We start from the raw sequence: 24523 nt of genomic DNA, 5'->3' as shown, positions 1-24523 counted from the left end.
GGTCTCCGTAGAAATGCTGCAAGCACCTATAAATAGCTGCAATGCACTTGTTTTGCGCCAAAATGAACTCAATGATAGTTCTCTACTTGGAAAGCTGCTCCGTCACAGATGCCACTTTGAAGATTACGTGTAAAGCCGCTACCCATAAGAACTTCTTGATACTATAGAGGCTGACGCGGGAATATTCCACGATGTACCACAACAAATTCTTCCTTTTTTTTGACCAAAATTGGGCGAGGAAGAATGGGTTGCGTTACTTACCGAGCGCCTCTCGTATAATAAGAAGGCAAGTTTTACTAAGCATTCTCAATATTTGCATTCTGTTCCATAAAGTAGATCAATAGTTAAATTTTTACTGTTAACATAACAATCACTTAGACCTTGAAACAAGTTGGACACGAATCGACAAATTCAATGGTTCGCCTTGTCATAATAATTCACAAAGTAGGATTCACATCCTTCGGCACATCATCTCTGTACAACACATAACATGCCATGTACTTCCCATGCCCCGGACAACCTTTCACCAACTGGTTGGCAATTTCTAAACAGGCGTTTGTTATTTCTGTCACAGACAGTTGCTCAAGGTAAGCTTTTTCTGCCGGGATGACAGGGACATACGTAACAAGTGGGAAATGAATACGAGGATGGGGAATCAAGTTGGTCAGGAGTTCTGTGAGTTCACAATAAGAGCTCCAAAAAAGCGAAAATATGCAGTGAATGAGGATATAGTCTCTCCAGTCGTCCTGTCTAGATTGTTGTTAGTCCAAGTTACGGTGGCAAATGTCATACACAGACTCATTGTCACGTATGAAAATACATTCGAATTGCACCAGCGTGGTGTGAGTTGTTAGGGTGGGGTTCTATTGCTCCACAACTGCTGTTGATATCTGAAAACAAGTTTTGCTTTAGTCGTAGCAACCTGCACACAAAGAGTTCCTTCAAATCTCAAAGGGAAGATTCAGTGTTTAACCAAATATTGTCACCTGAGGAGTTGGGTAAATAGGAAATTCCATTTATCTGTTTTTGCCACAATCCACAAACAGCCGTTCCATTCACACTGAAGTAATGCCTGAACCATTATCATGCTTGTAATCAACTTCTCTGGGTGCAACAGTTGCCTGTACGCATCTCATCCACAACGGACAAACATACAGATGCTGATAGAAAATTAAGTTTACCACTGAAATATTTTTCACTGCATTCACCGCAGGTTAAACATTACGTGTATTTCCGTACTTACCAATAACTATCGGTTCCAAGTCCGCAAATACTACAGGTAGTACATGCTCCCTAGAACCACTCTCGCTGAAAAACTTGTTTGAGCCGTTATCGCCGCCTACAAAGATGTTGCCTGATAGCACCTGTCCATCGAGTTGGATGACATCCTCAAGCCAATGCGCTTTCCAATAATCACTGGTAACAGTTACTTGCATAAAATATCTAGGATTATGGGCACAGAGCTCTATTAAGTAGGATGACCACATAAAATTCATCGTGAGTAAGGCAGATGCCAGGCAGATTGATTGGAAGAACCCTCAGGAAATATAGTCCATCAAGAAAGGAGGTAGCTTACAAAGCACTCGTTCGACCAATATTTGAATATTGGTTGTCAGTTCTGGATCCACACCGGATAGGTTTGATAGAGGATATTACACTAAAGCGCCAAAGAAACTGGTATAGACATGCATATTCAAATACAGAGATATATAAACAGGCAGAATATGGCACTGCGGTCGGCAACGCCTATGTAACACAACAAGTGTCTGGCGCAGTTTTTAGATCGGTTACTGCAGTGGCAGGTTATCAAAATTTAGATGAGTTTGAACGTGGTACTGCAATCGGAGCACAAGCGACGGGACACAGCGTCTCCGAAGTAGCCATGAAGTGGGGATTTTCCCGTACGACCATCCCACGAGTGTACCGTAAAAATCAGGAATCCGGTAAAGCATAAAATCTTCAACATTGCTGCGGCCAGATAAAGATCCTGCAAGAACGGGACCAACGATAACTGAAGAGAATCGTTCAACGTGACAGAAGTGCAATTCTTCCGCAAATTGCTGCAGATTTCAATGCTGGGCCATCAACAAGTGTCAGCGTGCAAAACATTCAACGATACATCATCGATATGGGATTTCGGAGTCGAAGGCCCGCTCGAGTAGCCTTGATGACTGCACGACACTGCCTATGTCCATCAACACAGACATTGGATTATTTATGACTGGAAACATGTTGCCTGGTCGTAGGAGTCTCGTTTCAAAATGTATCGAGTGAATGGACGTGTACGGGTATGGAGACAACCTCATGAATCCATGGACCCTGATGTCAGCAGGGGACTGTTCAAGCTGGTGGAGGCTCTGAAATGGCGTGGGTCATGTGCAGTTGGAGTGATATGGGACCCCTGATATGTCTAGATACGACTCTGATAGGCGACACGTACGTAAGCATCCTGTCTGATCACGTGCATCCATTCATGTCCATTGTCATTTCGACGGACTTGGGCAATTACAGCAGGACAATGCGACATCTCACACGTCCAGCATTGCTACAGGGTGGCTCCAGAAACATTCTTCTGGGGTTAAACATATTCGCTGGTCACCAGACATGAACATTATTGAGCATATCTCGGATGCCTTGCAACGTGCGTTCAGAAGAGATTTCCACCCCCTCGTACTCTCATTGATTTATGGGCAGCCCTGTAGGACTCATGGTGTCAGTTCCCTCCAGCACTATTACAGATATTAGTCGAGTCCATGCCACGTCGTCTTGCGGCACTTCTGTGTGTTCGCTGGGGCTCTACACTATATTAGGCAGGTGTACCAGTTTTTTGGATCATCAGTGTATTATAAAGCGAACTGTCCTTGTCGTCACTCTTAAGTCCCGTAGTGGGTGGTGCATGCTGTAGTAATTGAGTCCCAGGGTGAAGTAAAGAACACTTAATTCACGGCACAATTTCACAAATACGATTACTTCTAATGACTACTGAAACTTCGTGATTACTTGAGCATAACAGAAACGAAGTTTTAAGGCGGAATACCAATTCCGAGGTAAGCCTCAACCCGAGTGGCTGTAGGAGCGGCGTCCATGGGGCCACACAGTACGGAGTATCCTGCGTAGTGCGGAGACGGCGCGGTGTAAAGCCGGGCGTCTGGGCCGCTCTCGGCGAGTTCCGATCGATGAGCTACGACTGAGGCCAGCTCCGGGCCCGGAACTGAGTGAGCAGTTGATTGCTGCTGCTCGAGGGTGTGCTTACCCTGAAGTATCCAGCAGGAGGAAGTATGTCCGCGATCACGTGACGTGCGAACGGCAATCGTTTCACCGATAGCAGCGCCGTCGATTCCTGATGCGCGCTCTACTCGGAAGGGTGCCTTGCGCCTTATGGCGCCTGTAACAGACAGTGTATCAACAGACTGTATATTGTGTTTTGCCCATAAAATGCGACGCTCGTGTGGTAATACACTACTGGAAATTAAAATTGCTACACCACGAAGATTACGTGCTACGGACGCGAAATTTAACCGACAGGAAGAAGATGCTGTGATATTCAAATGATTAGCTTTACAGAGCATTCACACAAGGTTGGCGCCGGTGGCAACACCTACAACGTGCTGACATGAGGTAAGTTTCCAAGCGATTTCTCATACACAAACAGCAGTTGACCGACATTACCTGGTGAATCGTTGTGGTGATGGTTTGTGTGAGGAGAAATGCCTACCATCACGTTTCCGACTTTGATGAAGGTGAGATTGTAGCCTATCGGGATTGCGGTTTATCGAATTGCGACATTGCTGCTCGCGTTGATCGAGATGCAATGACTGTTAGCAGAATATGGAAACGGAGGGTTCAGGAGGGTAATACGGAACGCCGTGCTAGATCCCAACGGCCTCATATCACTAGCAGTCGAGATGACAGGCATCTTATCCGCATGGCTGTAACGGATCGTGCAGCCACGTCTCGATCCCTGAGTCAACAGATGGGGACGTTTGCAAGACAACAACCATCTGCACGAACAGTTCGACGACGTTTGCAGCAGCATGGACTATCAGCTCGGAGACCATGGCTGCGGTTACCCTTGACGCTGTATCACAGACAGGAGCGCTTGCGATGGTGTACTCAACGAAGAACCTGGGTGCACGAATGGAAAAACGTCACTTTTTCGGATGAATCCAGGTTCTGTTTACAGCATCATGATGGTCGCATCCGTGTTTGGTGACATCGCGGTGAACGCACGTTGGAAGCGTGTATTCGTCATCCCCATACTGGCGTATCACCCGACGTGATGGCATGGGGTGCCATTGGTTACACGTCTCGGTCACCTCTTGTTCACATTGACGGCACTTTGAACAGTTTATGCTACATTTCAGATGTGTTACGACCCGTGGCTCTACCCTTCATTCGATCCCTGTGAAACCCTACATTTCAGTAGGATAATGCACGACCGCATGTTGCGGGTCCTGTACGGGCCTTTCTTGATACAGAAAATGTTCGACTGCTGCCCTATCCAGCACATTCTCCAGATCTCTCACCAACTGGATACGTCTGGTCAATGGTGGCCGAGCAACTGACTCGTCACAATACGCCAGTCACTACTCTCGATGAACTGTGGTATCGTGTTGAAACTGCATGGGCAGCTGTACCTGTACACGCCATCCAAGCTCTGTTTGACTCAATGCCCAGGCGTATCAAGGCCGTTATTACAGTTAGAGGTGGGTGTTCTGGGTACTGATTTCTCAGGATCTATGCACCCAAATTGCGTGCAAATGTAATCACATGTCAGTTCTAGTATAATATATTTGTCCAATGGTAAACCGTTTATCATCTGCATTTCTTCTTGGTGTAGCAATTTTAATGGCCAGTAGTGTATGAAATGTCCTTTATACAATGTGGTTCACTTGCTAGATGTTAGCCGATAAGATACTATCGCTGGCTAGCTGCCATGAATGAAAGCATCGCACTGCAACGATGTATTCTCACTGCAAGTCTTCAGAGATCTGCAGGCGGAGCTCGGTGTGCAGTCTTTTAAAAAGAATTCTAAACCTATATCTATACTCACCAAGCCACCTTTCTGTATATGTCTGAGGGTGCTATGTGCAGCACTGTCACTTCCTCCCTTTTCCCGTTCCAGATCGGTATGGTTCACGGGAGAACGATTGCTGGTAAGTCTCTGTGTGGGCTCGAATCTCTCTAATCTTATCGTCATGGTCCTTTTCTCGAGATATACGTAGATGGAAGCAATATGTTTGTTGACTCTACCAGGAACGTACATTCTAGGAATTCTAACAGTAGACCATATCGTGATGAAAAACAGCTTTGTTGAATCGTCTGTCACTGGAGCTGACTGTACGTTTCCGCCACGCTTTCGCGCCTACTAAATGAACCTACAAAGAAATGTGCCGCTCTTCTCTATTTCTATAGTACATTCTTAACACACAAAAAGTACCAGGAGTATGATCTGGGTTGCCATTTCTTTTCATAGTAGGACCCCTTCGGTTGTCATCCGCGGCGCCCTTACAGCATACCGATACGTCGACAATATTCTACGCTCGTGTTTGTTGCCCTTCACAGCAAGTCATCCTGAGCTTAAATTTCAGAAAGATAATACCCACTCGCATTTGGCGAGTGTTTCTTCACCTTGTCTACGTGCTTTCCAAATCCTACCTTGGCTAGCAAGGTTGCCAGATACCTCTCCAAATGCGAACTTCCGGAGCATTATGGGTGGGGACCTCCAATCAACTCTCTATTTTTACGATATAACGCTCCAGTTGGATATAATTTGTCACGTTAACCTTCAGGAGGACATCCAACAACTCTACAGTGAATGCTAGGCCGAATAACTGCTTGCATAGTGTTCAGAGGTGCACCAATGCGTTACTGACTTGCTCGATAAATCAAACAATTGTTGTGAAATTGTAGCCATACGTTTTTCTGTACATGTATATCACATCTACCGATTTCCATTACGAGGGTTGTCCAGAAAGTAAGTTCCGACCGGTCGCGAAATGGAAACCACTGGGAAAATCCGGTAAAGCTTTGGACAGATGTGTTGGGCAGTGTCTCTAGTATGCTCGCCGATCGTGTCGCGTCGCTCTTTTCAGTTCTGAGTGAACAGTGTGCACGCAAAGATGCGTAGAGAATAGCGTCTCCCACCAAGTATGAGATTTCGCCTGTGTCACGCAGCCCACATAACACAACTGTCGAGCAGTTCCTTCTTCATGTCAATTCTCTGCCGCAGACTGCAGGAGCAATGAAGAAGCTCCTGCAGCGTTTCCGATGAGAAGTGTTTGATCACTCGCAATACAGTCCGTAATTGGCTCCCCCCGAGTCTCATCTCTTCTCACAAGAACCGCTGGCTATGAAAACAAAATTTTTCCACAGACAACGAGCTGCATACCAGTGCAGTAAACTGCCCGAAAGCACAGGCGGCTGATTTCTATGACGAGTATATTGGAAAGTTGATACAACATTATGATAACACTCGACGTTGGAGCGGAGACTATCTAGAGTAGTAGGTGGAAGATGTACCTAACTGTTGCAAATAAAACGTTTCTGGTTTTCACTGTGGTTTCCATTTCGCGACCGATCGGATCTTACTTTCTGGACAACCCACGTAATTCCTACATGCGGCGTCTTTTTTTGTTTTGTCTATTTTACGTCTTCTCCCCCCGTGTTGCTTACTCACAGCCCGCAGGCGTATCTCCCCTGGAAACTATTTACTACACTACAGGCCACTAACATTGCTACACCAAGAAGAAAGGCATATGATAAACGGGTATTCATTGGAGAAATATGTTATACTAGAACTGACATGTGATTACATCTTCATGCAGCTTCAACACGATACCACACTTCATCAAGAGTACTGACTGGCATATTGTGACGAGACAGTTGATCGGCCACCATTGGACAGACGCTTTCAATTGGTGAGAGATCTGGAGAATGTGTTGGCCAGGACAACAGTCGCACATTTTCTGGATCCAAAAGGGCCGTACAGGACCTGCAACATGCGGTCGTGCATTATCCTGCTGGCATGTAGGGTTTCGCAGGGATCGAATGAAGGGTAGAGCCACGGATTGTAACACGTCTGAAATGTAACGTCCACTATTCAGAGTGCCTTCAATGCGAACAAGAGGTGACCGAGACGCGTAACCAATGGCACCCCATACCATTAAGCCAGGTGATACGCCAGTATGGCGATGTCGAATACACGCTTCCAATGTGCGCTCACCGCGATGTCGCCCAACACGGATGCCACCATTACGATTCTGTAAACAAAACCTGGATTCTTCCGAAAAAAATGACGTTTTTCCATTCGTGCACACAGGTTCGTCGTTGAGTACACCATCGCAGGCGCTCCTGTCTGTGATGCAGCGTCAAGGGTAACCGCAGTCATGGTCTCCGATCTGATAGTCCATGCTGCTGCAAACGTCGTCGATCTGTTCGTGCAGATGGTTGCCTTCCAAACGTCCCCATCTGTTGACTCAGGGATCGAGACGTGGCTGCACGATCCGTTACAGTCATGCACATAAGATGCCTGTCATCTCGACTGCTTGTGATACGAAGCCGTTGGGATCCAGCACGGCGTTCCGTATTACCCTCCTGAAACCACCGTTTCCATATTCTGCTAACAGTCATTGGATCTCAACCAATGCGCGCAGCAATGTCGCGATACGATAAACCGCAATCGCGATAGGCTACAATCCGACCTTTATCAAAGTCATAAGTGTGATGGTACGCCTTTCTCCTCCTTACACGAAGCATTACAACAACGATTCACCAGGCAACACCGGTCAACTGCTGTTTGTGTATGGAAATCGGTAGGAAAGGCTCCTCATGTCAGCACGTTGTAGGTGTCGCCACGGGCGCCAGACTTATGTGAATGCTCTGAAAAGCTAATCATTTGCATATCACAGCATCTTCTTCCTATCGGTTAAATTTCGCGTCTGTAGCACGTCATGTTCGTTTTGTAGCAATTTTAATGGCCAGTAGTGTAAACTGATCTATCGCAGCACCACTGAAGGCCTCGCAGCATTTCCATAGTTATGTAATTCTCATGTTTCAACTTGCGCATACTGTAAATAATGTGATAATCATTTATGCATTTCATAGGTATCTGATGTGTTAAACTACCTCATAAACTATGGACACAACAGACTGAAGTGTAGTGTAGCCTGATGGTCACATTTCCACCACATTTACCACATTTTTGCCATTTTTACGCTATTATCTTCAGTAACATTGTGAGACTATCCACACTTTGTATGTGCACAGCGAATGGACTAATGCGTGCAAACTTAGCTGACCACTTAGCGCGCAAATGGACAAAACATCTTAACTGCCTTCTCAAGCCCCGGGTGTTAAACAGACATTCTATGTAAATATGAACATGGCTCTGTAAGTCAGCTAATATCTTGTGCGAATTGTAACAAAAATCATTAGAATTGCTGCTGTCACTTAACTAGAACGCATGAATTAATAAGAGTGAAATATTGATGTCTATTCTAGAAAGACAAAGCAGCTATTCCCTTTTTTATTCTACATATAATTTATCAACTGTGCTTTCAGGAGTCAAGTGATGCACAACAATCATGTTCAATTACTCAGTAACAAAATATTTAACTCTTGGACATATTGAATTAACACTAATTAAAATCGTTATTTCTACATATGAAAAAAATTTAATCCCAGGAAAGAATGATTAAAATCTTCGTTAGCTCATTTACATCTATGATGTAGCTGGTCAACGCACTGAGTTGGTGGAGAATAAATTTCCTTTTTGAACCAATGAAAATACTCTCATGTAATCAATGTGAAGGTAGGTTAGTATCCTAGCTTTTGATATTCAGTGGTCAAAGCGTACGCAAGTTGAAGTGAGCAAAAGCTCGAATCAACATTTACTGTGGCCTAATGCGGCATCTGCAACGGCGTTGTCTCCATGCTGGATCTGAAACGTTAATTCCCTCGCGGGAAGCAAAGCTCTCAACGCCCTCGCTATTTTCCACATACTTGGCTGTCCGCCGCCAGACGAGAGAGATATCTAAAAATTTTAGTTCTCAAAATGCATTTATATGATGGGGATCTCCCCACCGTGTCGCTGTGTCGCCCAGTATGGCTTCAGCCAATCGCCATCTCATTAGAGGTGAATTTTATTTTTCTTGCCGTGTTGCAGCCTAGCCCTATTAAAGCAATCCAGCCACTTACCCTTCGTCCCGGCCGTATTTAAGTTAAAAGGAATGATGTATTGTTCTGGCCTTACTCCTTTCTGCGCTGAAGCTCGCCATTTTCTTGTTAAGTGGGGTTTTCCGATGCCATTACCCACCTGCGCAGTTCGTCTACAAAATGCATTTCACTTTAACTTGTTTACTCATACCCCTGTCCATATATTGGTAGATACTGTTTCGTTAATTTTCAATACATGAAATTACTGCAATTGCCTTTTGTTGATATAATATAATTATTATTTTCTGAGGGTCTGATACTGTAGTTATGGATCAAGCTCATGCAAGGTCCATAAAATCAGGACGTCTTACAAAAAAATGGTTCAAATGGCTCTGAGCACTATGGGACTCAACTGCTGTGGTCGTCAGTCCTCTTGAACTTAGAACTACTTAAACCTAACTAACCTAAGGACATCACACACATCCATGCCCGAGGCAGGATTCGAACCTGCGACCGTAGCAGTCGCGCGGTTCCGGACTGCGCGCCTAGGACCGCTAGACCACCGAGGACGCCTTACAACATGAAGTGAACATATAAATTCTTGAAATCTGTATACGATAAGAGACAAGTCTTGACGTATTTTGCTGTATATTTTGTGTGTATGCTGTGCACAAACCACGAAAAATAGGAGAGGGTTGCTTTATATAACATTTACCAATTATTGATTTCTGTGGTGTGTGCACCGTTATTTGTAGAAATGTGTACTGTCAGTTGGAAAATTCTAGGTTCGAGTTTCGTCATGTTTTTATTAAATTCATCTGTTTTCCACTAACATCACAATTTGGGATGGTCGGGTAGTCTTGATCTCTCTATCTCTATTTCTCTCTCTCCTGATACACATGTGCGTGAGGCAGATCATCCCTAATACTGTAATTCTTGGAAAACTGTTTACATTTAAGAATATTAAACATGATGGTGTTCAAACCCGCAACCTTTCAGCACTTAGGACCAGTGGCCGTCTTTGATTGGGGGTAGAGGGAAGGCGTGGGAGTGTAATTATAGTGTGTCTGAAGCATCTTGGAAATGATGGTAGCCCACTATTTGCGCATATAGTGGTAAAAGCTAGTATGGTTCAAATGGCTCTGAGCACTATGGGACTTAACATCTATGGTAATCAGTCCCCTAGAACTTAGACCTACGTAAACCTAACTAACCTAAGGACAGCACACAACACCCAGTCATCACGAGGCAGAGAAAATCCCTGACCCCGCCGGGAATCGAACCCGGGAACCCGTGCGTGGGAAGCGAGCTGAGGACTAAAAGCTAGTACTCCAAAACTTGAGGTGATATCCCAATTGCTAACAACAAACCCTTAAGGTATTTGGAGGAGGTATCTTTGTGTGGAAGACTGGTTACACGAGATAAAATGGGATCCATGGTGTATTTGCCATTCCCTGCCAGGTGTACGGTACAGGAACCTATTGTTCGAGCATGTGTTTGTTTGCCTAAAGTATTCCACAGGGGACTTGAACCTCCAGGAAAATGCTGCACCACTCCACGCCGCCACCCCATGCACTCAATCCATGAAAAATACGAGATGGGATCGTTATATAACTTTTATCAAACATTTATTTCACTGGTGTTAGGACTGTTATCTAAGAAACATGTAGCGTTAATTGAATTTGACTAAAAATAATACACGGAAGGAAATTTAGTTTTAAATCTTCGTAAGACATGGCTGCCTACAGTTTGTGAAATATTCATTTCATACTTGTAAATCTGAGATTATATTGGTAGTTTAACAGTCGATGTGCAGAGAAGTAAAAATCGTAGTATCTCGAAGCTTATTTGACGTAAAACTCAGAGACTGCATAAGCAGCTTAAGAAACTATTCCAGGTAGTGTATGAATAAATTCAAATGAAAAAGAAAACTTATGTTGAAATTGAGGTAAGGTCCTAACACAAGGTATGAATTTGGCTTCGCAAAGAGTGACTTGGAGAATCAGAGTCTGCTGAATTGTAGTCGTGGCATATAACTTAAACAAAGGGAATGTGTATAAGAACCAAAATCTTAAATTGGTATGCTGTCATTCATTCACCTGAAGGTTCGTTAGGTATATACAGGGTTCTTAAAAGCAATCCAAAAAGTTAACTAACTCATGTTTTTTCTGCTTATGTGATATTTACAGTTCTGACAGTTGGTCAGTGTTTGTAAAGTTATTGTATTATGTAGAAATATATTTGAAGTACTTTAGCGCCCAACAGATTCGGCAGCGTTTAAGAGACAAGCATTTTGGTGAAATCTTACATGGCAATGAAAAGACAAGCAGTTTGATTAATGTTACATAAAGATGAGAAGACAGCCTATCGGAGTTTTAAAAATGTTTATTTCTATTTCTTAGGAAACAAACTAACACAAAATTACAAGAGGAACTTTTCTTATGAAAAGATAGAATACACTTCCTTCATGCACACTTCGACTTGTTCCCTGAAAATGACGTGGCAGTTTCTGAGGTACATGGCGAGCGACTTCATCAGGATATTGCTGTCCTGGAAAAGAAGTACGCAGGGAAGTTGACTCCCACTATTTTGGCACACTTAATTCTACCAGGGAATTGTGCTGCAGTTTGAATACCAACTCGTCATTTTCAGTATATAACCTGTTTCGAGAGTGACATGCAAATACACCAGTTGACGAAAAGGCAAAGCACCAAGATGAGGACTTCGAATCTAAATGAAACTTTACGGGCTGAGAGGATTTGTGGTGTCATTTAAATGGTTTCAAAATCGAGTCAGATTCACCAAGAATTTGCAATCTGAGTCCACTTATCAGCATGACGTTGCACTTAGTCTGGCATAGGAGCATACGCGGATTCGGATGGGAAGAAAGTCATCAAGTCATATTTTTTCCTGAGGCAAGGTGACTCACAACTGTTGTATCTGGTCCTCTGATACTGGCTCTGGGACGGAGTTGACGTCCGATCCGGTCCAACACACGTACTAATGGAGACAGTTCTGAGTATCCTGTTGGCCACGGGAGTACCTCAACATGACGCAGGCAGGTCATAGATACACATGTCATGTGTGAATGAGCATTGTTCTGTTGAAAAATGGCACCACGGTACAGTCGCATGAGAGGTGACATATGAGGACGCACGATGTCTGTGATGTACAGTTTGCAGTCAAAGATCCCTCAGTCATTACCGGCCGCGGCCTTAAGTCAAACCACATGGTTTCAGCAAAGCCGACAGGACTAACACCGCTGTGTCTCTCCAACAAATAAGTATCCGCACACAGAGTGGGGAAATCGGTAGAATATCAAAACGCTGTACATCAAAAACATTGAAAGAATGGCACCACTTCCCACGCGGCCGCCATACTCGCCAACGATGGTCATTCGCGGTATGTAGAACCTCGAGTCATCGCTGAACACAATTTGCTGCCATTCGTCAGCGGTCCATGCTACCCGGCCACAGCGCCATTCCAAACGCAGAGTTAAGGTAGCCCTACGCATGGGGCGTTATTCCCCAGTCTGGCTGCTAATACTCTTCGAGCAATGGCACAGGATGTCACAGAATGTTGCGGGTGTCTGGCGTAGATTCGCAGGTGTGATGATGTGCTTGGTGCACACACTACATTCCTTCCACGTGGTGTTCAGATGTGGTCCACTGGATCCTTGACAACGAGTGTGCCTGCCCCCAATTTCCCATGCACTCCATTATTGGGCCACTGTCGCATCCGAATGCCCCACAAATCTGGATATTGCACGATTCGACAAGCTTGCCACGATGAGGTCCTCTCTCAATCTGTGCCAGTTGCTGATAACGCCGTTTCACACGAATACGCGGCATCTCCGTGTCCTTCACAGTGATCATTTAACATTTGAAACTCTTCACGACTCTTATATAACCTACCAGGACTGATAACAACATTCCACACGAACAACAATAATGCACTGTGGTGACCATTCCACCTGTCACACACAATTGGGATTCTAATTATTTACATACACGTAGATGGTGTGTACGTGCACAAGTTGAATTGGCATCCGAAAATGTTTGCTGGTTGCTTCATGTTTTTGTTAGGCAGGTTTCACGTCGCACGCCCCGCGTTCTCAACTTTATTTCCGCGAGTATCTTCTCTCCCACCTCCTAACCATCACAGAAGTTCTCCTGCTGACCTTACAAGATTACCGCATCTAGAAGAAAGGATGTTGCGGGGACATAGCTTACAGCCTAGAGTTATACTGAAGAGCAAAGAAACGGGTACACCTCCCTAACGTCGTGTAGGGCCCCCGCGAGCACGCAGAAGTGCCGCAACAAGACGTGGCATGGACACGACTAATGTCTGAAGTAGTACTGGAGGGAACTGACACCATGAACCCTGCAGGGCTGTCCATAAGCCCGTAAGAGTACGAGGGAGTGGAGATCTCTTCTGAACAACTCGTTGCAAAGCATCCCAGATATGCTCAATAATGTTCATGTCTGGAGAGTTTGGTTGCCAGCAGAAGTGTTTAAACTCAGAAGAGTGTGCCTGGAGCCATTCTGCAGCAATTCAGGACATGTGGGATGTCGCATTGTCCTGATGGAATTGTCAAAAATGTTCAAATGTGTGTGAAATCTTATGGGACTTAACTGCTAAGATCATCAGTCCCTAAGATCAGACATTACTTAACCTAAATTATTCTAAGGAAAAATACACACACCCATGCCCGAGGGAGGACACGAACCTCTGCCGGGACCAGCCTCAAAGCCCATGACTGCAGAGCCTCAGACCGATCGGCTAGTCCCGCACGGCTGCTGGAATTGTCCAAGTCCGTCGGAATGCACAATGGATATGAATGGATGCAGGTGATCCGACAGGACCCTTAGGTATGTGTCACCTCTCAGAGTCGTATCTGGATGTATCAGGGGTCCCATATCACTCCAACTGCGCACACCCCACACCATTACAGAGCTCCACCAGTTTGAACAGTCCCCTGCTGACTTACACGGTCCATGGATTCATACCCGTACACTTCCATCCGCTCGATACAATTTGAAACGAGAGATGTCCGACCAGGCAACATGTTTCCAGCCATCAACAGTCCAATATCGTGTTTGAAGAGCCCAGGCGACGAGAAAAGCTTTGTGTCGTGCAGTCATAAAGGGTACACGAGTGGGCCTTCGGCTCCAAAAGCCCATATCGATGATGTTTCGTTGAATGGTTCGTATGTTGACACTTGGTGATGGCCTAGCATTGAAATCTGCATCACTTTGCGGAAGTGTTATACTTCTGCCACGCTGAACGATTCTCTTCAGTTGTCGTTCGTACCGTTCTTGCAGGATCTTTTTTCGGCCGCAGCGATGTAGGTGACTTGATATTCACTGTACACTCGTGAAATGGTCGTAAGAGGAAAATTCCCACTTGGTCGCTGCCCCGGAGATGCTGTGTCCCATCGCTGGTGCGCCGACCATAACACCCCGCTGAATCTCACTCAATCTTGATAACTTGCCATTGTAGCAGCAGTAACCAATCTAAAAACTGTACCAGACACTTGTCTTATAGAGAAGTTGATGACCGCAGCGCTGTATTCTGCCTTTTTACATGTCTCTGTATTTGAATAGGTATGCCTATACCAGTTCCTTTGGTGCTTCAGTATATTTCCAGAACGAATTTTCACCTTTCAGCGGCGTGTGCGTTGATTTGAAACTTCCTGGCAAATCTAAGCTGTGTGCCAGACCGATAGCTGGCAAATGCTCAACCGACTGAACTATCCAGGCACGATTCGAAGGTTTCTCTCACAGCATTACTTCCGCCAGTACCTCCCCCACCTTCCGCGTATGGTTGTGTTATACAATGCTTTTGCTAAGGAACGTGATATGTGGATCAATAAACTGTCTATAGGCAGAAGTGAAAAAAAAAACATTAACTTCGGATGAACGATTAGATGATGCACGGAAAAACAGCTAGACAGGATTAGACAACGAGTGTAAATTGGTGGAAATGATATGAGGTATTAAGGTAGATCATTTACGGAATGCACGTAATATACGGGAAATAGTACGGAGAATTCTCAGTACCGAGGCGCTGACCAAATAAGGAAGCATGCTGCAGCCTTCCTAGCCAGCTCTCTTGTGATGGCCGAGACGACAGAAGGACCGCCAGATATGGGGAAGTAGTGGCGCTCTGAACTCATATCGCGCCGGCCTCGCCTTCCATTCTCGAGCTTCCCGTCTCAATTTAGCTTTCCCCCAGCTTCCCTTAATAACCGTTGGGCAGTGTTCCTTCCAGATACACGCGACGGGTGCATCTCAGAAGCACGTGAACTAAACTTAGACCGTCTCTCATTGCTTCCCTGCCCACTGAAGTATGAATAAGTCACTAGCATTCTGTCCTGTAATACAGTCACTAAAAGTAAATATTCGAAGAAGGGAGCCACAAAGGTTTTGTACGCAGTCTCTTTTGTAGACTAACCGCTTTATCCTGGTCTCCTGCCAATCAGCTGAAATCTTCCACCTGCTTTACTTACGACTGATCCCATGTGATCATTCCATTTCAAATCCCTACAAAATGTTACACCTGGATATTTTTATGAAACGACTGATTCCAGTTGCGACTCACTGTGAGAGTTGTTAAGGGCAGGATTTTGCAGATCTGTACGTTCAAAGCAGTCTTTGCACCACTTTGAAATCTTATCAACAACTGACCGGATATTTGTGCAGCTTGTACTTCGTAATAGATAACTGCATCATCCGTAAAGAGTCTGAAGTTTCCCAACACACTTCCCTGGGGCACGCCTGAAGTTACTTCCACTTCTGTCTATAGATTTCCGTTCATGAGAACACAAAATTCCTCAATCAAGTCGCGCATTTTGTTTGATAGCCCATTCGATCACACTTTCGTTAATAAACGTTGGTGTGACACCGAGTCAAATCCTTTTCAGAAGTCAAGAAGTGATACATCCACCCGATAGCCTGAGGCATCTAATTGCCTTGACCCATGGCTACCATGATATCACGGATGTCTGCCACAATTCGTCACACTTCAGAAGCCGCACTGCTGCTACTTAAGAACTGTCATGACCATTTCTGATTCTATACATGCGAAGTTCATGTTATTTGAAACGAGGAAGCAAAGTTGAAGTTTAAACTTCCAGACGACACCGTGGTAATTTGCGACAGAGCACTCAAACACATCTCCGTTGAACAAGGATGAGAGAAGAAAGCGATAATGATACTGCTGAAGAAATAACTCTAGCTCCGCTACAGTTCATGTTGGTAAACTATTCAAAATGCATTCAGGATGACTGAAAAGGGATTCGAACGCTAGTTCTCCGATTAAAGTCCACTGTTTCAACCTCTCCGCCGACCTCAGTTGTGACGTTTGGTAGGTAGCTCGCCACAACCTAAGAAAAGTGACAACCAGTGAAACAGCCCGACATTAACAGACCACCAAGGAAAAAAAAAGTAAGTTACACAACCTGCGTCAGGCTGTTAGAAAATTAAGACAGTAATTAGAGACTGCGCATGCCCCTATCTCAGCCATGCTGAGTTTTGAAAAAAAATTGTTCAAATGGCTCTGAGCACTATGGGATTCAACTGCTGTGGTCATTAGTCCCCTAGAACTTAGAACTACTTAAACCTAACTAACCTAAGGACATCACACACATCCATGCCCGCGGCAGATTCGAACCTGCGACCGTAGCGGTCGCGCGGTTCCAGACTGTAGCGCCTAGAGCCGCTCGGCCACTTCGGCAGGCGCTGAGTTTTGAAACTAACGTCAGAGTCACGTGTCAGGTGGAATAAGTATGAGATTCCGTCGTTGCGTACATTACGAAGTAAAGCTGACATTTACAGTTCTTTTAGATTTCAGGATTGGTTTTAACAACTGCATGGCCTAGTGTATTAGTATTATACGTGTAATACTACGACCAAAATAGACTTTTGGCAATTTCTCAAAATTTACAGATTCTCTGTGCTTTTCTACTCGCATAAATTACGAGAATACTTCATATCACCACTTTATTCTGGAACTAGTTAGTTTACATGAACTAGTTAGTTTCCTAGTAAACCACATCAGATATCATTTACTTTTGCCAAACTTTACACCACTTATTCAATAGCCATTGCCTATTTTTCAACACAATAACACATCCTTGTTTTTACATTTGATCAGGTACGCCTTTTCTTAATTGAATTTATTTTGCACTGCTAGACGGTACGTCATATGGCACAGAGTTGAGAAAGAATATACAGGTGATAGTGAGCTAAAGTGAGTGCAGAGCTCAATAACCGTCTTCGAGACCCCGTATTTATCGACACTATGCGCCGAGAACTCCATAAACCGAATATTCCTGGACGAGCTGCTATACCGAAACCATTGGCGACGGCAACCAATGCAAAAAAAGAGTAAAACATGGTGTCAGGAGCATAAATCCTGGACGGCTGGTACGTGGACACATGTCATATGGTCTGACGAGTCAACGTTTCCGTTGTTTCCAACATCGGGCCGGGTTTTCGTCTGGAGAACGCAAGAAGAAGCCTACAATATTGATTGCTTGATTTCAACGGTTAAGCATGGGGCAGGAAGTGTGATGGTGTGGGCAGCCATATCATGGTATTCTGCTGGTCCCACTATTACTCTCAAAGGCCGTTTTACAGCCAACGATTGTGAACAGTTTAGGTGATCAGGTGCACCCCATGATTCAAATGTTGTTCCCTAAGCATGATTCCATATTTCAGAACGATAGTGCACCCACTGATACAGCCACAATCGTCGTATGGGGATCATACTGAGAACTGCAGTGTTCTCCCTGGCCAGCACAGTCTCGGACTTGAGCATTATCGAACCCTTGTGGGAGGCTATAGTGGGCAGACTCCGGAGTCTCCGTCGTCACCACAGGGGTTAAAAAAGGTTCTAGTCGAAGACTGAAACAACACTCCACTGGAGACTATACAGTCATTATACGCCAGTATTCCAAGAAGAATCACAGCTATATTACGGGTGCAAACAGGGGTCCAGGCCCTCATTAATAAACCATTCCCAAGTAAGTACAGTTGTTCACATTATTTTGCGTATCCCCTATAGGAACCTTTTTTTTCCCAGACGATTTCTCAGAAATAAGTGTGAAATACACTACCTGACAAAAAATGAAGCAACCACAAGACATGATCGGATGTCAATGTAATTACGTTCACTATGATTGGGTATGTAAATCATTATAGCTGCAGTTCACTGTGATAGATAGTATGGGTACCGCGTGTTTAGTATTGTTCGTGTTTAGTGTTATTACTGGTTATGGTAGAGTATATAGGTTGAACGATCACTCAGAAGGAGACGTAGATCCCGTGTAGTCGTATGAGACAGCGTTATCAGCACTGACAGAGTTTGAAAGGCGCCTCATTGTGGGGCCCCAATTTGACCAGATGATCGAATCGTGCAATATCCAGATTCGTGGGACATTCGGATGTGACAGTGGTGCGATGTTGCACTTCATGGAAACGTTAGAACGGTAAAGTTTCCAGTCGACCACGTCTGACCATCCATCACAAGTTTATTGTGCACCAAGCACATCGTAACCTCTTTACATCTGCGCCTACCATCCGACAACAATGAGTGGACTCCCAGCACCATTCTGTCGTCTTACACCATTCATATGGGAAAAAACAGCAACCGGGCTAGCTAATTACTGTCCGCTGAGTACGCTGCCGTTAACACCACATCACAGACGACTGCTTTTGGAGTGGTGCCGTGCCTGGGAAGATGGACCGCTGATGAATGGCATTGCATGGTTTTCAGCACTAAATAGTGGTGCAGCACTACTCCGGATGACCATAGTTGGCGAGTATCGCGGCGACCTGGAGAGGTCGCAGTCTTGCAATGTTTCTGAAGTACAGTAGTTTGATATTCAATAGATTTCGCCACTATATGTGAGCGGATACCTCTGTGGTGATTGGGTTCTGGAACACTGCTACACAAAATCATTAGCACAATGTAACTGAACACATCTACATCATATTCCGCAAACCACCTAATGTTGTTTGGCGGAGAGCATTTCTGGTACCACTAACTGAGCCCTTGTATCATGTACATTCGCGAAGGGGACGTTGGAAGAATGATTGTCGGCAACCCTCTATATTGGCTCTAATTTTCGAATTTTATCTTTCTGGCCATTACTGTGGGTGTAAGGCTTCCATTTGCTCCCTTGTAGACCAGTCTGCTGTGGCAGTTGAAGATAGAAAAACGAAAGCCGAAGTTTGAAATTTCACGTTCAAGAAATGGTTCACACCCGAGAATTGTACAAACATGCCGTCATTTGAATATCGGATTTGAAATGAAATGAATCACCAGGTCCGGATGGAACCGCAATTCAATTTTACACATATAAAAAATGTTTTGCATCACTCTGGTTCCCAGAACTCCTGAAGATAGACGTTAACTGTGAATATTGTATCACACACACAGTCCCTTTGAGTGTTCAGAGATTTCGCTAAACCCGCTCAAAGATGTAAACAACCATGCATGAGCAGCGCCTATTAGATGGAGGGGGTCCGACAGCCGTTCAGTTCCAGTCATTCCACCAGGAAGGAGGTACACGGCTCGTGTAGTCTGTAGTTCAACCATGCCTAGACGGTCAATACCGCGGTTCGATCGCGTCCTCATTGTTACTTTGTGCTACGAAGGGCTCTCAAAAATGGTGAAGTGTCCAAGCGCCTCGGAGTGAACCAGAGCGATGTTGTTCGGACATTGCGGAGATACAGAGAGACAGGAACTGTCGATTACATGCCTCGCTAGGGACGCCCAAGGGCTACTACTGCAGTCGATGACCGCTACCTACGGATTATGGCTCGGAGGAATCCTGACAGTAACACCACCATGTTGAATAATGCTTTTCGTGCAGCCACTGGACGTCGTGTTACGATTCAAACTGTGCGTAGTAGGTTGCATGATGCGCAACTTCACTCCCGACGTCCATGGCGAAGTCCATCTTTGCAACCACGACATCATGCAGCGCGGTACAGATGGGCCCAACAACATGTCGAATGGGCCGTTCAGGATTGGCATCACGTTCTCTTCACCGATGGATGTCGCATATGCCTTCAACCAGACAGTTGTCGGAGTCGTGTTTGGAGGCAACCCGGTCAGGCTGAACGCCTTAGACACACTGTCCAGCGAGTGCAGCAAGGTGAAGGTTTCTTGCTGTTTTGGGGTGGGATTATGTGGGGCCGACGTACACCGCTGGTGGTCATGGAAGGCGCCGTAACGGCTTTACGATACGTGAATGCCATCCTCCGAACGGCAGTGCAACCATATCGGCAGCATATTGGCGAGGCATTCGTCTTCATGGAGGACAAGTCGCGCCCCCATCCTGCACATTTTGTGAATGACTTCCTTCAGGATAACGACATCACTCTCCTAGAGTGGCCAGCACGTTCTCAAGACATGAACCCTTTCGAACATGCCTGCAACAGATTGAAAATGGCTGTTATGGACGATGTGACATACCAACCACTCTGAGGGATCTACGCCGAATCGCCGTTGAGGAGTGGGACAATCTGGGCCAACAGTACCTTGATAAACTTTTTGATAATATGCCACGACGAATATAGGCATGCATCAACGCAAGAGGATGTGCTACTGAGTATTAGAGGTACCGGTGTGTACAACAACCTGGACCACCACCTCTGAAAGTCTCGCTGTATGGTGGTACAAGATGCAATGTGCGGCTTTCATGAGCAATAAAAACGGCGGAAATGATGTTTATGTTTACTCTATTCCAGTTGTCTGGAACTCTCGGAAACGAGGTGATGCAAAACTTTTTCTGATGAGTGTACAAAGAGCACTCTACGTAATTGGCCCCTAACCTAGCCTGCATTTATCGCGAATCTCTCGCCCAGCACGAAGTCCCAAGCGACTGGAAAAACGCTCAGGTGACTGTAGTACATAATTAGGGTAAGAGAACTGACCTGCAAAATTACAGATCAATTTCCGTAACTTCGGTTTGCTACAGAATTCTTGAACATATTCTCAGTTCGAATATATTAAACTTTCTTGGGACTGAGAAGCTTATGTCCACGAATCAGCATGGTTTTCGAAAGCATCGCTCTTGTGAAACTCAGCTTTCCCTTTTCTAACATGGTATACTGCGAACTATGGATGAAGGGCAACAGGCAGATTCTGTGGCGTCACCGCCAGACACCACACTTGCTAGGTGGTAGCCTATAAATCGTCCGCGGTCCGTTAGTATACGTCGGACCCGCCTGTCGCCACTATCAGTGATTGCAGACCGAGCGCCGCCACACGGCAGGTCTAGAGAGACTTCCTAACACTCGCCCCAGTTGTACAGCCGACTTTGCTAGCGATGGTTCACTGACTTCTACGCTCTCATTTGCCGAGACGATAGTTAGCATAGCCTTCAGCTACGTTATTTGCTACGACCTAGCAAGGCGCCAGTATCCGTACTATTGATATTGTGAATCATGTACCATAAAGAGCGACGTTCGTCATTAATGGATTAAAGTTAGGTATTCCACCAGCTACGTCCGCTTTTCTCAATTCTAATTCCCTTGTCATGTTCCAGACCTCACGCCAGCCTACGTGAGCTAAAACGAGTGCATTTCGGCCTCCTTTAGTAACCCTGTGTTGGCTCTCCTGCCAACCACAACAAGTTCCATATTTCTAGATTTCCGGAAAGCGTTTGACACGGTGCGTCATTGCAGGCTGGTAACGAAGATACGAGCATATGGAATAAGTTCACAGATATGTGAGTGGCTCGAAGATTTATTAAGTAATAGAACTCACTATGTAGTCCTCGACGACGAGTGTTCATCAGAGACAAGGGTATCGTCAGGAGCGCGCGAAAGAAGTGTGATAGGTGCGCCGCTGTTCTCTATATACGAGGGTTGTCCAGAAAGTAAGTTCCTATCGAATGGTTCAAATGGCTCTGAGCACTATGGGACTTAACATCTGTGGTCATCAGTCCCCTAGACTTAGAACTACTTAAACCTAACTAACCTAAGGACACCACACACATCCATGCCCGAGGCAGGATTCGAACCTGCGACCGTAGCAGTCGCGCGGTTCCGGACTGAACGCCTAGAACCGCTAGACTAAGTTCCGATAGGTCGCGGATCGAAACCACTGGGAACATCCGGTAAAGCTTTGCACAGATGTGTTTTGCAGTGTCACTAGTATGCCCGTCTATCGTGTCGCGTAGCTCTTTTCAATTTTGAGTGAACAGCGAGCACGTAAAGATGCGTAGGGAATAGCGTGTCCCGCCAAGTATGAGGGCATGGTTACAGATTTCGCGTTCAATCCCGTCTCCGGCCATCCTGATTTAGGTTTTTCGTGATTTCCCTAAATCGTTTCAGGCAAATGCCGGGATGGTTCCTTTGAAACAGCATGGCCGATTTCCTTCCCAATCCTTTCCTAACCCGAGCTTGCGCTCCGTCTCTAATGACCTCGTTGTCGACGGGACGTTAAACACTAACCACCACCACCACCACAGATTTCGCCTGTGCCATGCAGCCCACATAACACAACTGTCGAGCAGTTCCTTCTTCATGCCAGTTTTCTGCCGCACACTGAGGGGCAATGAAGACGCTCCTGCAGCGTTTCCGATGAGAAGTGTTTGATCACCCACAATACAGTCCGTGATTGGCTCCCACTGAGTCTCATCTCTGCTCACAAGAACCGCTGGCTATGAAGACAAAAATTTTCCACCGACAACGAGCTGCAGACCAGTGCAGATAACTGGCCGAAAGCACAGGCGTCTGCTTTCTATGACGAGGATATTGGAAAGTTGATACAACACTATGACAAACTTTAAGGTGGCGCGGCGGATATGGAGAGAAGTAGGTGGAAGGTGTACCTAACTGTTGCAAATAAAACGTTTCTGGTTTTCATTGTGGTTTCCATTTTGCGACCGATCAGATCTTACTTCCTGGTCGACCCTCGTACATAAATGATTTAGCGAACAGAGTGAGCAGCAATATGTGGTTGTTTGCTGATGATGCTGGGGTGTACGGCAAGGTGCCAAAGCTGAGTGACTGTAGAAGATACAAGACGACTCAGACAAAATTTCCAGTTGGTGTGAAGAATGGCAGCTTGCTCTAAATGCGGAAAAATTTAAATTAATGCGGATGAGTAGGAAGAACAAACCTGTAATATTCGTATACAGTATTGCTAGCGTCCTGCTTGACACAATAAATTCGCTTGCATATCTGGGTGTAACGCTGCAAAGCTATATGAAGCGGAACGAGCATGTGAGAACTGTGGCAGGGAAGCCGAATGATCGACTTCGGTTTATTGGGAGAAGTTTAGGGAAGAGTGGTTCACCGCATATAGGATGCTTGTGCAACCTTTTCTTGAGTACTGCTCGAGTGTTTTAGCTCCATACCAGGTCGTACTGAAGGAAGACATCGAAGCAATTCAGAGTAAGGCTGCTAGATTTGTTACCGGTAGATTCAATTAACACGTAAGTGTTACGGAGGTGCTTCGGGAACACAAATTGGAATCCCTGCAAGGAAGGCGACGTTGCTTTCGAGAAACACTATTGAGAAAATTTAAAGAACTGGCATCTGAAGCTGACTGCCAAACGATTCTACTACCATAAACGTACTTTGTAAGTAAGGCTTGCGGAGTATCTATGTAGATGTAGATAAAGTAATATGCTGTCCGATACTGGAAAGTGCTCTCTCGAAATTTCAGTATTAAAACTTTCCGTGATACACAACGGCTCTACTGTAACGACTGCCAATGGGGTTTGTTGAGCATATGGGTAAGGCTTTCGTGCCGACTAAACGATACTGTAACGAAATGAGCCGCTCTTTGTTAGAACTTCTCTGTTTATTCTATCAGTGCTAAGGATCCCATATTGACGAACAGTACTTATGAATCGGTCGAACAAGATCTTTGTAAGCTACTTCCTTCGTGGATGAGTTACATTTCCTTAAGATTGTTCGAATCTCAGTTTGGCAGCTGATTTTCCTCCTGTTTGCTTCCTTTGGTCGTTTCACTTAGGGTCTCTTTGTATAGTTACACCCAGATATTTTACGGTTGATACCGTTTCCATAAGTTTCTCATTAGTAGTGTAGTTGTTCAGTTGTGGCTTCCTTTTGCTATGTATGTGCAATATGTTACATTTATTTACATTCAGGGTCGACCACCAGAGCCTACACACACGTTTATTGCAACACTGACGTAAACCATAATATCCAGTTCAGATTATACACAAATATGGGACTGTCCAGGCTGAGGACTAAGTCCTACAACAAAGCATACACTCCAGAAGTAAACACCCATCCCGACACTAAGTCCATTACAAACGTTGCTATACTAGGGACTTCAGTGGTTCCTATCTTCGTGGCTTCTTTACTGTTGGCGG

General features: G+C 45.2%; 1 pseudogene; it reads right to left on the bottom strand.

Annotated features, from left to right (window-relative positions):
- Positions 1-374: 374 nt before the first annotated feature.
- On the bottom strand, positions 375-1016 carry LOC126299117 (tubulin alpha-8 chain-like; annotated as a pseudogene).
- Positions 1017-24523: the final 23507 nt, after the last annotated feature.

Source organism: Schistocerca gregaria, chromosome X (assembly GCF_023897955.1).
Source record: "Schistocerca gregaria isolate iqSchGreg1 chromosome X, iqSchGreg1.2, whole genome shotgun sequence".
NCBI classification, from domain to species: Eukaryota; Metazoa; Arthropoda; class Insecta; order Orthoptera; family Acrididae; genus Schistocerca; species Schistocerca gregaria.
The sequence above is the reverse complement of the archived record's forward strand: the minus strand, read 5'-3'. Positions and strand labels throughout refer to the sequence as shown.